The sequence below is a fragment of the Petromyzon marinus genome, chromosome 30 (genome assembly GCF_048934315.1).
Source record: "Petromyzon marinus isolate PM22_M1 ecotype Great Lakes invasive population chromosome 30, UKy_Petmar_22M1.pri1.0, whole genome shotgun sequence".
NCBI lineage: Eukaryota > Metazoa > Chordata > Hyperoartia > Petromyzontiformes > Petromyzontidae > Petromyzon > Petromyzon marinus.
The window spans coordinates 10,389,706-10,399,261 of record NC_133696.1 but is presented as its reverse complement, the minus strand read 5'-3'; the positions used below and the strand labels follow the sequence as shown (position 1 = coordinate 10,399,261).

General features: G+C 47.5%; 1 long non-coding RNA gene across 1 annotated transcript; it reads left to right on the top strand.

Annotated features, from left to right (window-relative positions):
• The first annotated feature begins 341 nt into the window (after positions 1-341).
• Positions 342-3,172, top strand: LOC142929385 (uncharacterized). The gene is made up of 2 exons (XR_012945690.1): positions 342-2,460; positions 2,905-3,172. It is a non-coding gene; the product is annotated as an uncharacterized LOC142929385 (long non-coding RNA).
• Positions 3,173-9,556: the final 6,384 nt, after the last annotated feature.

Genomic DNA, 9,556 nt, shown 5'->3' with positions numbered 1-9,556 from the left:
AGCATTGCGAAAATGCAAACTGGAGCATGGAGACTCTTTGACATTGGCTGAATAGACTCAGTAGCCCCCGCCGTGAAAAAAATACGTCTGTGATATATTACCAAAACACCTCGAGCAATACACTTTCCTTAAAATTGCGAAACGCCACACGTCACGTAAGCCAATGAGAAGACTGCAAATAGTGCCGGGGGTTCATTCCAGAGAGCTACGAACAACGTCTCAATGTTTCAAACTCGCAACGATATCAACCAAAAATCGCTCCCTCCGCTGATTTTTGAATCATTAAGGCTTCAGCGAGCAACATTACGATAAGTCATGACACGCAAGAAGCATTTGCATGAATTGTACAGTGTAACAAACAAAATATTTGTTTTTGTTCCTGGGTCGTAAGCGTTATTTCCTAATTGCTTATGCCTCAAAAGTACAGAAAATGGCAAATTATTCCCCACAAACTTTGCTTTTGTGACCAGGAAAGTGATATTTTGAAATGTACCTATTTTCAATGAGAAAACGTGGTGTGCATTTGTGTCTTTCGTTCGCGTAAAGTCCTGGTCACAAAAGCAAAGTTTGTGGGGAATAATAGCCATTGTCTGTACTTTTGAGGCATAAACAATAAAAAAATAACACAGTACCCAGGAACAAAAATTGTGTTACATGGCGAGGGGGCACATTCTGGAGCCCTGAAATGTCAGCGCAATCCCCGTCATTGCAATCAGAAAGGTCGTGCCCTGGCCAGCTGCTGGGTTTGTGTTGCTGCGATTGCTGTGTCCTTTCGAAGCAGGTGGGCTGCATGGCCCGTGCCAGATGAATTCAAATTACATCTACTCCTCTATTAAAGCTTACAGCTGTCCAACAGGCCACACTGGGACCTATCAAAACGGTTGTAAAATTTGACATCGTGGTTACAGTCGATGGCTAAAGAACAAACCTCAATCGATGGCACACTGGGCCTCTGATGAGATAATATTTTGGGTTTACAAACATTCTTTGCCAAGCTGCCCGGGGCAGTACAATAGACAGAGCACTCAATTTAAATAATAACAGGGGAGTTCAAATCCTTCTCCAGACGTGACTACCTCCATCATCTCTCTTTAAGTAAAATAAGTGCATCGTTGTGAGAAGTTAAATGCGATTGGCCTATGGAAGGACCTGCTCCTGCCATAATGTGACATATCTTCCACTGATTCATGGCTGCCAATGGCGATGAGCACAGATCACAGGAAATACAGACACTCCGAATTCTTTTTTTACTTATTTAGTGACGTTGCACTGAGTGACTTTTTAACAGGGAGATGCCGACTGGGAGGTTCAGCCAAATACATTTTTTTCTCAATAAAATTGTACGGCAACTCATCATCGTCCAAACATGATGGAAAAGCTTTCCATGTCCAATGTGGCCCATCGGTGATTGTGTATGTTAATGTGCTTTGCTTTGCTTGTTTATAAATAATTGAGGAAAATTAGAGCTAAATAACGAGAGCGTCAATCAAATCCCTGGAGAGCTGCCCAGTCTTGGCTATGCTCACATCTGCTGGAAACTGCATACGTCTATTAATTACGGCTTAGTTTTTAATGAAGACAGTGGTGAGAATGTACATGGACAGGAGAGGGTGGGCGAAAATGGGTTATTTTGATTACCTCACCAAATATGCAGCAAGTCCAGGGCTTTTCTTTCTCACCCAATAATTTCCAGGTCGCTTGCAGACTGGATTCGGCCTTTGACTGTAGTAGCCGCAGCCTTAGCGAGAAGAAAATAGTTTTTTTTGCGTGCCAGGTGCAGAAATATGTTATGGCCTGACAGACACAGTTGAATGTTAACTAAAGTAAAGCCAAATATCTTTTTTTTAACCAGGTTAGGCCCACTGAGTGAAATAGCTCTTTTTCAGAAGCGACCTGGCCACCAATGAAAGCTCAATGGAGCGGCTTATCATGTGGAAATATATAGCTTGCAAATGCTCTAAACGCACGTTTCGAAATGTGGAGGGAAAACCCGGAGGACCTGGAGAAAATCCACTCGACCACGGGGAAACTCCAAATATACAGGCGTCAGGGTCGGGATTGAACCCACGACCCCTGCATACCAGGCGAGGCAGTTAACATCTCTAAAATGGGACCTTTTTGCCAGTATCAAAGTGTAATGCGAGCGTACACAGACGGTCGCCGATCGGTGGGATAGGCTTCGCCGCTTCAGCTTCTAAGCCAATCGGGTGAAAGGGATTATCTGGGCCAAAGTTCAAGGGCGGAGCCCGAGAGTGCTAGTGGGGAACTATCTAGAAGGTTCGTAAGGGGGCGTGGCTAGAGGCGGGGCTAGGTGACGCGGAGGGGGGTTATAAGGGGAAACCGGAAGGGACTCGAGGTCAGTGTGGGAAGTCTGTGGCCTAAAATTAAATAAAATGTTTTGCTCCGGATGACCGCTGCAAAGTATTATCTGTATTTTGATTTAGTGTGCTGATCTTAAAGGTGCATTGAAAATGTTGATACTCTGACTGATGCTCCTGTTGTTGTGGAGTGACTCATGCAGCCAGCTATGACTAGAGTCTAGAGTTTGGTGTTACGTGTTATTTATGTATTTTTTGTGGAAAATTCGGTCACAGTCCCTATGACCACTGTTACATTGCATTTATGGCTTTATTTTGGTGATTTCGAAAACGTTTTTTGGTTTGGCCATGTTTGTTGTAGTACGGAGTTAGACTGATGGCCTTAATCTAATTTGTCTTGTTGTTGTTGTTGTTTGACTTGCATCCCACTGGGATTTTTGCACACAGCGTTGGTGTACGGTGCTTTTCCAGGAATATTTTGCAGTTTTTTCCTGGATTTTCTGTTTGCACAGTCACATAGTCACTTTAAGATGTTTTCTTGTGCATGTTTTTGTTTTTTGTTTGTTACGGTTGCACCCGATTCAAGAGCCGAATGACTCACAGGGCTATGCCAAAATACATGAAAATTAAACTGGAAGCGGGACCACGTCTCGCGCCTCCGGCACGCCATCAGCCACGTGGCGGTCCGGAGGTGTTCTCCCTGCGCGCCGTCTGCCAGCGGTCCGCGGGAGCGGGAAGAGCGAGCGAGCGTGCGCTAATGATATCAACTCACGCCGCGCAACGCGGAGCGAGGGTGATAGCGTGGGAGAACGCGGAGCTGTCCAGTGGCGATAAATAAATAAATAAGACAGCCAGATTGCCATCGAAGTGTTTTATTACAAAAGTATGAAAAAAATAATAATAGATTTTGCCATTTTTGGCAATGAAACAGGAAGAGTTAAGATGTTCAAACACCAAATAGAAACCTTTTGCAAGGAATCAAGCCTACATCAACCACGCGTGAAAAATGATTATTGCCAGAAAGGGTCAAATCTATTATTATTGTTTCATAGTTAACATCTGACCAAAATAAAAACCCAATGCAGAACCCTCCCGAAAAAGGGTCCTACTCCTCAGCGCGGCTTCTTCCAAAACTGAAACCTCTTCAACAACTGAAGAATCTACCAGCACGTTGACCGAAACGTCGGACATCATGCTGATTTTGCATATGGCACAACCCAATAACCCGTCTGAGAGCTTACACCGCTGTTCAGTTATCGGAGATTGGAATTAATTTCATGGGAGCCCTCGAGAATGATGATGGACTCAACGAATGGCCAAACAATTGTAAGTCAAGGCGTTGGCCAAGAGGTTTCTCGCTACACTGTGATTTCGATTGGCTAAATTAATGCCTCTTGTAGAGCAACCTCTGCCTCTTTTCCTCTTTTACAAGTGATTCGAGCCAGTCCCGCACAGTGGCCACCGGGTAGTAGTTTGTTTTTCCGCTGCACAACCCGTGCTGTGCCGCTGACGTCGTGCACAATGAACGGGTGGAGATGCGCGTGGGTGACGCGTGTGGGTGACGTGAGTGACTGACGTGAGTGGGTGACGTGAGTGGGTGACGTGAGTGGGTGACGTGAGTGAGTGACGTGAGTGAGTGACCTGAGTGGGAGACGCGAGTGGGTGACGTGAGTGGGAGACGTAATTGGGAGAGGCGAGTGGGAGACGCAAAGTGAGTGACGTGAGAGGGTGACGTGAGTGAGTGACGTGAGAGGGTGACGTGAGTGGGTGACGTGAGTGAGTGACGCGAGTGGGTGACGTGAGTGGGTGACGCGAGTGGGAGAGGCGAGTGGGTGACGTGAGAGGGTGACGTGAGTGAGTGACGTGAGAGGGTGACGTGAGAGGGTGACGTGAGAGGGTGACGTGAGTGGGTGACGTGAGTGGGTGACGTGAGAGGGTGACGTGAGTGGGTGACGCGAGTGGGAGACGTGAGTGGGAGACGCGAGTGGGTGACGTGAGAGGGTGACGTGAGAGGGTGACGTGAGTGAGTGACGCGAGTGGGTGACGTGAGTGGGTGACGCGAGTGGGAGAGGCGAGTGGGTGACGTGAGAGGGTGACGTGAGTGAGTGACGTGAGAGGGTGACGTGAGAGGGTGACGTGAGTGGGTGACGTGAGTGGGTGACGTGAGAGGGTGACGCGAGTGGGTGACGCGAGTGGGAGACGTGAGTGGGTGACGCGAGAGGGTGACGTGAGTGGGTGACGCGAGTGGGTGACGTGAGAGGGTGACGTGAGTGGGTGACGTGAGAGGGTGACGCGAGTGAGTGACGTGAGAGGGTGACGTGAGTGGGTGACGTGAGTGGGTGACGTGAGTGGGTGACGTGAGTGGATGACGTGAGTGGGTGACGCGAGTGGGTGACGTGAGTGGGTGACGTGAGTGGGAGATGCGAGTGGGTGACGTGAGTGGGAGATGCGAGTGGGTGACGTGAGTGAGTGACGTGAGTGGGTGACGTGAGTGAGTGACGTGAGTGGGTGACGTGAGTGGGTGACGTGAGTGGGAGAGGCGAGTGGGTGACGTGAGTGGGAGATGCGAGTGGGTGACGTGAGTGAGTGACGTGAGTGGGTGACGTGAGTGAGTGACGTGAGTGGGTGACGTGAGTGGGTGACGTGAGTGGGAGAGGCGAGTGGGTGACGTGAGTGGGAGATGCGAGTGGGTGACGTGAGTGAGTGACGTGAGTGAGTGACGTGAGTGGGTGACGTGAGTGGGTGACGTGAGTGGGAGAGGCGAGTGGGTGACGTGAGTGGGTGACGTGAGTGGGTGACGTGAGTGGGTGACGTGAGTGGGTGACGTGAGTGGGTGACGCGCTCAGTCCCTCAGTCGGAAGTCAAGATTGGTGGCGTGCCCTGTACTCCGAATGGTCTACACGTTGCTGAGCATGTAGCTGCTGTGCACATCAGGCCAAGGGTTCTAACTCTGATCATCATTGGCTTCACTTATAGCAGTGGTTCTTACCCTGGGGTGCGCGCACCCCCTGTGGGTGCGAGATGCCCTTTCTGGGGGTGCGAGACATGGGCAGAATTTGTTTGAGAAGGTAAATCGTCGAAAGAAAAATTAAGCACGGGTACGTAAGCACAACTTTGGTTCATCAAACCCTCTATGTATTCATTAACATTACTCGATTTTTTCTCCGTCCAAGGACGGGTGTATATTGCAGTAATTCTGAAATATTAAATAGAAAAATTGTTCAGCTCATGATTATAAATGAATGGGGGGGGTTGCCCCATGTGGAGTGACGTCACCCGCTAATGGTTATTGGGGAAGGGTGCGGCATGTGGAGTGCGCGACCTTGTGCGTTCGTGTCAATTTCCACGCGGGCATGAATATTAATTAAGGGGGGGTCTCTTTTGCAGTGACGTCACGCACGGATTAGCACTGTGCTGTGTAGATAAAAATTTTACCGTCACTTTCTGTAAAGAAACGTCATATTTGAAGCGACTTTGCGTAATAAATTATTTAATTTAGCTCGACCTTCCTCTGCATTAGTGTAAAAATCCACCCACTCATGAATATTAATGAGGGGCGTGGGCCTCGTGTGGAGTGACGTCACGCGGGGGGGTGGGCCTCATGTGGAGTGACGTCACGCGCGGGACAGACAGACATTTCTGGGTGATTATAGGAGGTAATAAAAAAACACATTCCTAAGGAGGGGGGGGGGTGGTAGGAACGTTGGTTGCTCGGTCAGTGGCCAGGGTCAACGGCGGCGTGGTGTATTCCGCAAATATGCCTGACTGTTTGTATATGTGGATAGCTATACAAACACAAAGACAATTTCAACCGAGAAGATGGATTCTGGCTTAGCAATCATTGGAAGGATTTGATAAACCATTTCGGGTCTTAATTGATTGATCACGCTTAAGGTGGCTTTCAGACCGCATCCATTATTTTACGTCTCCCCCCTCCTCTTTTCCGAACATAGATGGACTCGTCCATCTGAACAAACTGTCAAATCGCTCTCCGTGGTGCTAACGTTAAAAAATATAAAAAATAAAAACGCCACTTTTTTCAAATTTTCTTGTTGTGGTTTTCACACCTGATTATGATTGTTTGTGTTGCAGTCGAAACGTCGTGAGAATTTTATTGTTTTATATTTTTATTATTTTATTGTTTCGCTTCTACGTGACTTTACCGAAAGAACCAAGAATATGAATCCCTGCAGTCACGAAAGCTTTAAATCAAAAAGATTAAATATGACCTAAAAGTATGATCTATGCCCCCCCCCCCCCCTGTTCTCAGTAAAGCATCCGCTCCTTTTCCCTCCTGGCTCCCCTCTATTGGAATAAACTCCCACACCACACCAAAAGGAAACTTCACTAAACAATGTTTCGTTCCTCCCTCAAGACTCGTCTTTTTTCAAAAAGCGGATCCCTCTAACTACTTCCTGTCCGCACCCCTTCCCCTTGCTATCCTCACCTTTCCTTGCCACCCCTTCCCCTCCCCAACACTCAAACCCCATCCATTTTCCCCATCAGCCAATCACTAATGTACAATTCATAATTCTTGTAAAGCGCTTTGACAAAAGCGCTGTATAAAATGCCAGATGAGAGAAGATGATTTACAATGATACATGTATTTCAACAATGTGCCAAAGCGCAATGCTGTGGCTGAGCCAAACTTCGCCAACTTGACTTGTATTGATGTGGATGTTGAGAAACGAACGTATGCACATTGCACCGTCAACACAACCTAAGAGAGTGTCTCATTAGGGGAATTGAAAGGAGAAATATGTTTACGTGTATAAAAAAAATGCAGTGTATTGACATATCAATGTGAACTATAACAACAATCGACCCATATAAGCCACTCGTGGCCACATGAGCAGTTACACAAACGTTTGAAGGTTTTTTTTTGTTCATGTACCTGTGGCCCTGAATGTTTATTTTCTGCTCTGCGATTTGTTTTTTTGTCTCAATTGCATGCCAATTAATTTGAGATTATCGGAGTCCATGCTACGCGCACGCGAATACTAAACATCTACCGCACGCGAATACGAACATCTACCGCACGCGACGCGAGATGTAATCGCATTCAGCTGGGTGGTGCTACAGCAGACACGTAATTGGAAGTCTGGAGTTTCAAATCCAAGTCAGGGGTCAGTTTTGCTCTTCATCGCCTTTCTGGGGCATGACAGCGAAAAATGAGGACCACTTTGGAGAAGCCAGGAGTAATTGTCCTCTGGAGATTATGGCGTCCTTCAAAGGAATGCGGATTTTTTTTTGTTGCGGTTGGGTTAGGACCAGCAGTGGGTGATTATATGACACTATATTTTGCCACACAAAGCGGCACCTAACGTTGTGTATCACACACGACGAGCAGCCACGCCGACACAGCGGTAGGCCCAGTGACGGATTAAACTGTATCAAAACACACATTTCGTATTTGCTCTGTAAGGTAATTGTATTTTTTCATTTGCGAAACAGCCAGATAATACGACAAATCGCTAACCTTAAAAAACCCAGTCGTTCATAAAAGTTTAAGGCGGTATAGTACTATGGTAATAGAGCAAGTGCAGAATCACTGAACCGGAATTGATAGCTTGAAAGCATTTAGCGCGGGGCCTTTGAAAGTGCGGGTTCCGAGAGGTTTTCAAACGGCGCTGTGAACTCTGTAACATGAGTTCGTTTGCAAGCCACAGCTAACATCAGCAGTGAGTGCTATCTGAACCGGTCCTGGAACACCCCATCTCTAATCCAGGCTCACCAGCATGGTGAACTATGACCAAACAAGTAGAGCCCAAGAAGAATGTGCCCTGTTAGGCATGGGCGTGCTTTGGTTACGACAAAGGCGCGCTTACAATATCCCCCGAAGACGAGCCCTCTCATTTCCCCTTGTGTATTTTATTATCAGGCTGTCGCAAACAACAGCCCACGACCAATACAGCTGGGGGATTGGGTAGGGGAGGCCTTCGTCCAGCAGGAGACTCACAAAGCGCTGTAAGCTGTTATCATAAATGTAAACACACACACACGGCCAGGCCAAACACACAACGCATGTATGGGCAGTAGGAAACAGAAGGACTCCATCAAGCACCTTCAAATGGCACAGGGGGCTCAGCTATCGTGCGAAGAGACAGCTGTTGAAGGTGTTTAAGGCAGGGGCAATGCATGAGTCACTCTGTGCGGATGACAGTGCCCACCCAGGCTTTAGTAAAGCTACGAGAGAGGAAGCTGCAAGCCTCTGAGTTTTGGTGCAAACAGAGGCTGTGTGTGCAAGATGCAGGGTAGGGTAAGACACACGGAAGTTTGGCACGGAAGAAACTTGGAAGTTTGCCCGCACCTCCGATTAGCACGGTTGGCTACGTACGCTGTGAAGGGAGATGAACTTACGTATGTAAGATAGATAGTAAAAAAAATCACCCCCCGCCTCCTGCGAGTGCCTTCTAGCTGCTCTCAATGGAGTCGAGTGCCGTCCCTCACTCGCTTCTCTTTTGAAACTAGCTCTCGATGTGTGCCTGCATCGTCACAGTCAAGAGCGCCGCTCACAGCTGCTGCTTTTCCAAGCGTATGGAATGTTGGATGGCTTCTTACTGCCAGCCTTCGCTACCTAAAGTTGCATACAAGGGCTGCGTGGTTTTTCGAGTGCCAAGCAACAACGGAATCTCCGGGAAAATGTAGTGTACACGATGGTTGAACGCGTTGAAAGGGTTCTGCAAGGAACAAGCAGCTGCTCATATAAACAAGGAGATACATAAACAAAGTATTTCAATACAGATGCACCCTATAGGTGCTGTGTGTTACGTACGTATATCTGCATACGTACACATGGCAGATGTAAGTATGCAACCTGTTTTCCACACAGCTACCCGTGATTTTACTCCACTTAGACGTGGGGATAATAGGATGCATTTACCGCATACGGTCAAATAACCCCCACCAGCCAAACGGTGTGCGGATGCCCTCATCCAGCAGTGGATTGATGAAGGGCTGCACAAGTATAAACATGTTTATGTATAATACAGGGTTTTTTGGATTAGATCGTGGAAATATATATAAATGTGTCGTTAAACCCGCCACCACCCGGCACAGCCAATTAGTAAGGTCCATCTAGTAAACGAAACGTGCCAATTCGTCACCAGTACAGCACACCGGTGTGTTGGAGAGCAAAGCCACAACATTTACAGTCTGAGTACGACGTTTCACAGGTAATTACAACTAGCTTCATCAGGCGACAGCCAGATTTGTGTATAGGAGATGCACATATAGGA